We start from the raw sequence: 7,030 nt of genomic DNA on the forward strand, positions 1-7,030 counted from the left end.
TCGTTCAGAAGATATCGGATGCCTTGCAAATCCCCTGGAAGCTCCACATTCCATGGCGACCGCAGGCCAGTGGGGTAGTGGAGCGTACAAATCAGACACTCAAGCGACATCTCTCAAAGGTCTGCCAGGAGGCTTCCCTACGGTGGCCTGATGCCTTACCCCTTGTTTTACTCCGCGTCCGCGCTCTCCCAAAGGGCAGATTAGGGCTTAGTCCCTTCGAGATTATGTTTGGAAGGGCATGGCCTATGAACGGTACACCGGTTCTGTTAGGGGAGTGGGAGGTAGGCTGTGGCTTCTTATATCAGTACATGTGCTCTCTGTCTGCTGTTCTCTGTTCTCTCCACAGGTATACCAGAGATTTGCAGCCTCTCCCGCTGGATGCCCCTGTCCACTCCCTGCAACCAGGTGACTCCATTCTCGTTCGTACCTGGAAGGACGAGCCTCTCCAAGAGAAGTGGAAGGGACCCCACACTGTCCTGCTGGTCTCGCACACAGCAGCAAAGGTTGAGGGACACAAAAACTGGATCCATCACTCTCGTCTAAAAGCAGTGCCCGCTCCTGAATGGTGGACCGTCCAGCCTACGGAAAAGACTGCCAGTGACGACCTGGGACATAAACTGTTATTCAAAAGACAATGTCTGCTGGGAATGCCCTGTGACCTCTTTGGACAGTCGCAGCACACTCCCCGCGAAAACTCTGAGCATTGGTTGTGTTTACTTTCACAGGGCCGGCCTAACCTGGTGGCCTGGTCCCTTTTGTTTTTAGTCTGCCTGCTATTGGTAATTGTTATTTTGTGGGTATTTGGGGAATTGTAATTGTTAGACCCCAGGGTCACCTGCCCAAAATGGAAACAGGTCCAGGGTCTGCCACTGTGTTACTCTTTGCCATAGGGGCACTCCTCTCATTGACTCCCGTTTCCCCCCAGGCACATGCGGGATGGAGAAAAATCCCTATCAACTTAGAAACAAATACGTATGAGGCCCTGAAGGTTTGCTTTGCCCAAGAGTTTAACCTCTCTAACTGCTGGGTATGCTCCCAAATCCCGCACCACGCGGCAGGGTTACCTTGGAGGGTGGTCCCCCAAAATTGGTCAGATATCTGCTGGGGATGGTTCAGTAGGGGAAAAAAATACCTCGGGTACCCCCTTGTTGAAAAACTGTACCACTGAATCCCAGTATGCATTAAGGGATGACCCCTGGAAGCCGCAGGCCAACTCAACACATCTCCCTTCCCCTATTAGGCTGCGGCCAGTGGCCCCCGGGTTGGTGTGCTATCGACAATTCAAGTCTACCAATCACACCTGGCCCGCTGGAAATAGCACCTGTCAGTATTATTTATCCCCTGACAGTGACGCTTCCATCCCTGTCTATGTTAACGGCAAATCCGATTCTACCGCCCGGTTCGGACCGTTTAGTGACACCCAAACAAGTAGGTGGAGTAGCGGTTATAATGGCTTGGTAGGGAATGGCCACTCCTTTTACATTTGCGGTACCTCTGCCTATAAGTGGCTACCGCATCGGTGGTATGGAAGTTGCTATCTAGGATATCTTGCCCCTCCCCTTCGTGTCCTCCCTAAACTGCCCCCTGGCCGCCCCAGACAGCGTAGATCTTTGTATGCCACCCCAGAGCCCATTACGGAAGGAGACAGGTTGGGTATGATCCTCCTCCCATCCTATGGGATGGGACGGCTGGCTCAATTTTATCGTAGGCTCTCTATGTTTCTCACCAAGTTCGCCAGTGAAACCTTGGTCATAGAGAAAAGCCTTAACTCAGAACTTTACCAGCTCCGGTTCCTGTCCCTGCAAAATAGATAGGCCTTAGATTATGTTTTAGCCTCCCAGGGCGGGGTGTGTGCCCTTATTGGGAGTGAATGTTGTACTTATGTCCCGGAAAACTCACAGGACATTAACAAGCACGTCCTGTCGGCCGAACAGGCTTTCGAGCAGTGGAAGGCCCAGGAAAGGGAACCCACGGTTTTCAATTCCCTTTGGAGTTGGTTGCCCGACCTGGGAGGACTGGGGGGTGGCCTTGTGCGTCTCCTCCTCACAGGTGTGGTACTGTGCCTGGTCACCCTCCTCCTGATCGCTTGTTTTAAAATGCTCCTCCGTAAGCTTTGTGCCCCCCGTTCCCCAAAAGTCCCGACATGCCCTCTCATTTATAACCCCAGCACCATGGCACTCAATCTTGTCCACAGAATATGAGAAAACTCAGCCAAAGGCTTGTTGAGTATTCTCAAAGGAGGGAGTTGTTGGTGTCATTAGGCATAACCCTAGGTAACTCGGGAGGGTGGACGACCACGAGTGTCGATGAAGCCTTCCTGCACTAGGCCTAAATGAACCAAACTCCTTCCATGTTTAAACTCTAATCGACCTCAAAAGCCAGATGCAGAAATTGGAATGTGTAACTGCCAGTTATCAGGTGCAACAGGCTGCATACCAGTGCCAAGTGGTAATAATGAGGCCTGCATACTTCTGGCTGAAAGGAAAAATAACAAATCAAAGGAAAGGGACAAGATAATAATTCCAAGAGAAGTTACTAACAAGCTGGACTTATAGCCGCCAAGATGATTTAATTGCTTAAATGTAATTGCTTGCTACTTGCTTAATGTAAACTATTATAGGAGGAAGGGAGGGGGAAGGGGGGCGGTGAAGGGAAAAGCCTAGCTGCAAAAAGAATAAAAAGGGAAAACTGCTTGTCTCAGTGTGCTTGATCTGAGACGTGCCAGTCTCCTTGCACCGCTTTGAGATCTCAAATAAACTTTGATTGCTTCTCCACGCTGGTGTGTTCATTGGCATGAAGCACACCGGGTAACGAACCCCGCTGTTGCTTTCCTCGGGCACTCTGTGCCGGCAACAACAGTCCACAATTGCAGGCTATCCAGTGCATTGTTGTTTCCTCAGCGAATAGGGCAAATTATGGAAGAGGGCTTACTACACACACTTTAGGGAAAAAGACTGTGTATCCTAGTTTATGACAATGACTCTGTCCCCCAAGACCTACTAGCTGCCTGAATTGTCCTGGTTTTTCATTTTGTCAGTCAAAACATTTTTTTCTTAACTATGAAATGTTTGTTCAAGATGTATCACTACCCAGAGTAGACTGTGCTTTGTGTTGACAACAAACAGTCCAGTGGAATGTGTTTAGTGTTATGAACAGTAGTTGGGGAGAAGAGCCAAATGAGATTACACTTTCTTTAAACTGTTGTTTCGAACAAAGTGAACCTTATTGACACTTGTTCAGTGATTCATGATTAACTAATTCAGATCATTCCCCTCCCTAAGTTACTGGGGGAAAAAATCCTCCACTCCAAAAAAATATGCTTGAGTCACTGTTGAGACCGAAGCTGACAATAGTGGCACCAATGCACCTTTAAAAGAATGTGCTCTTTTACAAGTATTTTGTCACCTTATGATGTGTTGCCACAAGGGTCCTGCGTTTAGATTATGGAATTGGAAATATACTTTAATTTTAGCTGCGTCATCCACTTGTCAAGACTTTTCTCATATGACACTTTACTCACTTTTTAATCTTCATTTTAATAGATCATGTGTTATAACATCTAAAATTTACAAATTAATATATCAGAGATGCACACATTCAGTCAAATCTACAAAAATCAATAGTGAACAGAATACTTGAAATTCATCGTATAATTAGGATTTTTTACATGATGTATACATATGTTAATACAACATTGCAAACAAGCATTTTTACTAAGTCTGTTTAGTATTACAATTAATGATATTCTAAAAGTTCAATGCCTTGGAAGTGGAGGGGGGGAAGAGTTGTAGCAGTAGCAGCTGCCATTGGGGTGGGGTGGGGGGAGAGGTGGTGTCCTACAAGAGGTCATACAGTTATTATCCCCGGGACTCCTGTCCCATCCACACACCCCGCTCCCTGTCCCCTGACTGCCCCCGGACCTCCGCTGCCCCATCCAAACCCCCCCTCCTTCCTGACTGCCACCCCCCCTGGACCCCTGCCCCCATTCAACCCCCTGTTCCACCCCAACCCCTATCCACACCCCCGCCCCCTGACCACCACCCCGAACTCCCCTGCCCTCTATCCAACCCACCCTGTTCCCTGCCCCCTTACCGCGCTGCCTGGAGCACCGGTGGCTGGCCGCACTACAGCCAGGCCACGCTGCCGCCGCCACCACCACCGCCACCACACAGCACAGAGACCAGGTCAGGCCGGTCACGCTGCCCCAGAAGCTCACAGCCCCGCCGCCCAGAGCATTGCGCCGGTGGCGGAGTGAGCGAGCTGAGGCTGCGGGGGAGGAGGGACAGCAGGAGAGGGGCCGGGGCCTAGCTACCCGGCCCAGAGCTCGGGGGCCGGGCAGGACGGTCCCACGGGCCGGATGTGGCCTGCGGGCCGTACTTTGCTCTGATTTAAAGGCTAGTGTTGCCAACTCTAATGATTTTGTCATGAGTCTCATGATAAGGATTGTTTTCCTTAACATCCCAGCTCCTGGAGTCAAGTGGATATGTACTGATTTCAGCCTTCATTTTTAAAGAAAAATGAAGTTTCTAGCTCTCGTGGCTGTGGAAAAACCATCAAAATGTGACCCCAGTGCACCCTAAAGGCTCAAAAAGCAGAAGGCAAATAAGAACACCAAATCTATTATTTTTACACAATCTCATGATTTTTGAGAATTTGGGATTGGCAATATCATGAAAGTTACTTGAAAGTGTCAGTTTCACTCCTGTTTAAGATCAGTTTATAGTCTATTATTTGTAGTGCGGTAACACTCAGAGCCCCAGGCAGGCACAGTACAAACTCACAGGGCCTTGCCCTAGTAGCATCTTTCCAAAGTTAAATGATCTATTCCAAGCTTGGTGAACTGCAAGAAGTGATAGAAAAATCTAATTATTTTTCTACAATTGTTTCAATTGTTGTATTCAAGAGTTAGTAACAAAGTAAGAATATACATTAAAATTTTAAATCTAACCAATGTCCCTTAAGTCAGGGGGCTATGATGGGGGCTGCAGAAAGCGGCGGTCAGCGCATTCCGCGGCCTGTGGCACTTCCCGCAGCCCCCATTGGCCTGGAGCAGCAAACCAAGGCCAGTGGGAGCTGCGATCGGCCGAACCTGTGGATGCGGCAGGTAAACAAACTGGCCCGCCAGGAGGCTTACCCTGGCAGGCCACGTGCCAAAGGTTGCTGATCCCTGGGCTAGGGTAATCGAACCCCATATCTCACTCCTAAGGGTAACCCAGGATGCAAGGGTATGCCGCTCACCTGTGTGCTGCTCTGGTTCCTGCAGAAATAATTGCCGGGTGCCGCAGCAAACTTTCCTACAGTGGGGGGAGAAAAGGCAGCTCTCCCAAAGAACATTCAGCAGAGGATTGCAGAATACCTACAGGAAAGTTTCCTAGAGACCTCTATGGAGGATTCCTGTGACATCTCTGTGTATATTAACAAATTTCCGCCATGGTCCCACTGCGTAGATGGACAGGCACTGTTGTTTATTTCTGTCCCTTATCCCTCCTCTATCATATAACAAAGTACATGAGAGCTCAATCTCCTCTCACCATTCAGAGTCAAAGCAAAAAAAACTTACCAGAGCGCCCATCTCCTGCATCCTGTGCGCCGGAGCTGGAGTGCTGGGGCTGGTTAGACCCCTCTGGAGTGGAAAAGAGATCTTGACTTGCCGTACCTCCAGACGACCCTGCTGTGTGCTCCACATCATCCTCCAATTCAACCTCCTCTTCCGTCACTTCCTTATCTGGGTTGAGTCCACTTGCTGCTGGCTCCAGTCCCCCTCGAAGTTTCCATAGGGCTCTTGGCAGTGGAGGTGAGGTTGCTGCCCAGGATGGCATGCAGCTCCTTATAGAAATGGCATGTCTTTGGCGTCACATCAGAATGGCGATTGGCCTCCCTTGCCTTCTGATATGCCTGCTTCAGCTCCTTGATTTTAGCACGACACTGCTGCGTGTCCCTTTTGTGCCCCTTCTCCTGCATGCCACTAGCAACCAGCCCATAGGTATCAAAATTCCTACGGCTGGTGCGAAGCTGCGACTGCACAGCCTCCTCTCCCCAAATACTCAGTAGGTCCAACTGCTCTGGTGTGCTCCATGCAGGAGATAGTCTGCTGTGTAAAGCCGGCATGGTCAGCTGGGAAGATGCTGTGTGAACTGTGCATGCTGAGCAAACAGGAAGAGGAATTTCAAAAATTCCCAGCCTTTTAATGGGGGAGGGGTGCATACCTGTGTACCTTCAGGGCAGCAGAGTTCAAACTGCTGACCAGAGTGGTCAGGATGGGCATTGTGGGATACCTCCTGGAGGCCAATTAAGGTGACATAACCAAATGACAGGTTTCAGAGTGGTAGCCGTGTTAGTCTGTATCAGCAAAAACAGCGAGGAGTCCCTGTAGCACCTTAGAGACTAAAGGTGTCTACACTCTAACTACGTCACAAAAAGCTCTGTGCCGCTTGTCAAGGTGGTTTTTTTATTATGTCTACAAAGCAGGGGAGTTACATCGGTGGGAGGAGCATTTTAATGTGTATACCTCCACTGTTTTGTTGATGAAAGCTGACTTTTGTCAACAGAACTGTTTAATGTAGACAAGCAGGGGGCATGGTCAGAGCTCCGGTGCTCCTGGGGGCCCCCAATTTGGCCGGGGCTCCTGGGCATGGGCCCAGTTGGCCTGTGAAGTAATCCACCACTGGTTGCACCAGTATAACCTAATGTGTGAATTTAAACCAATATTGTAAAACTGGGCAACCCCCGTGTGAACACTTATTTCGGTATAAAAGTGGCTTTATTTGATGTAGCTTAAATTGGTTGGGAACGGGTTTAAATTAAACCAAAACAAATCAGTCAATCTAAAATGAGTGTGTACACAGAGGTTTGTGCCACTTTAACTATCTCATTTTAAAAAGTGATTTAGACTGGTGCAACCTTTCCGTGTAGACAAGACCTACATTTCTAGTTAAGATATGAAGAAAAACTTGAAAACATGAAACAAATACAACCAATGCAGGGATCTCAGCCTCAGTCTGAACAGAACCAAACCAGTAGCACTGAGGGC

This window comes from Emys orbicularis, chromosome 2, assembly GCF_028017835.1.
Source record: "Emys orbicularis isolate rEmyOrb1 chromosome 2, rEmyOrb1.hap1, whole genome shotgun sequence".
Lineage (NCBI taxonomy): Eukaryota > Metazoa > Chordata > Testudines > Emydidae > Emys > Emys orbicularis.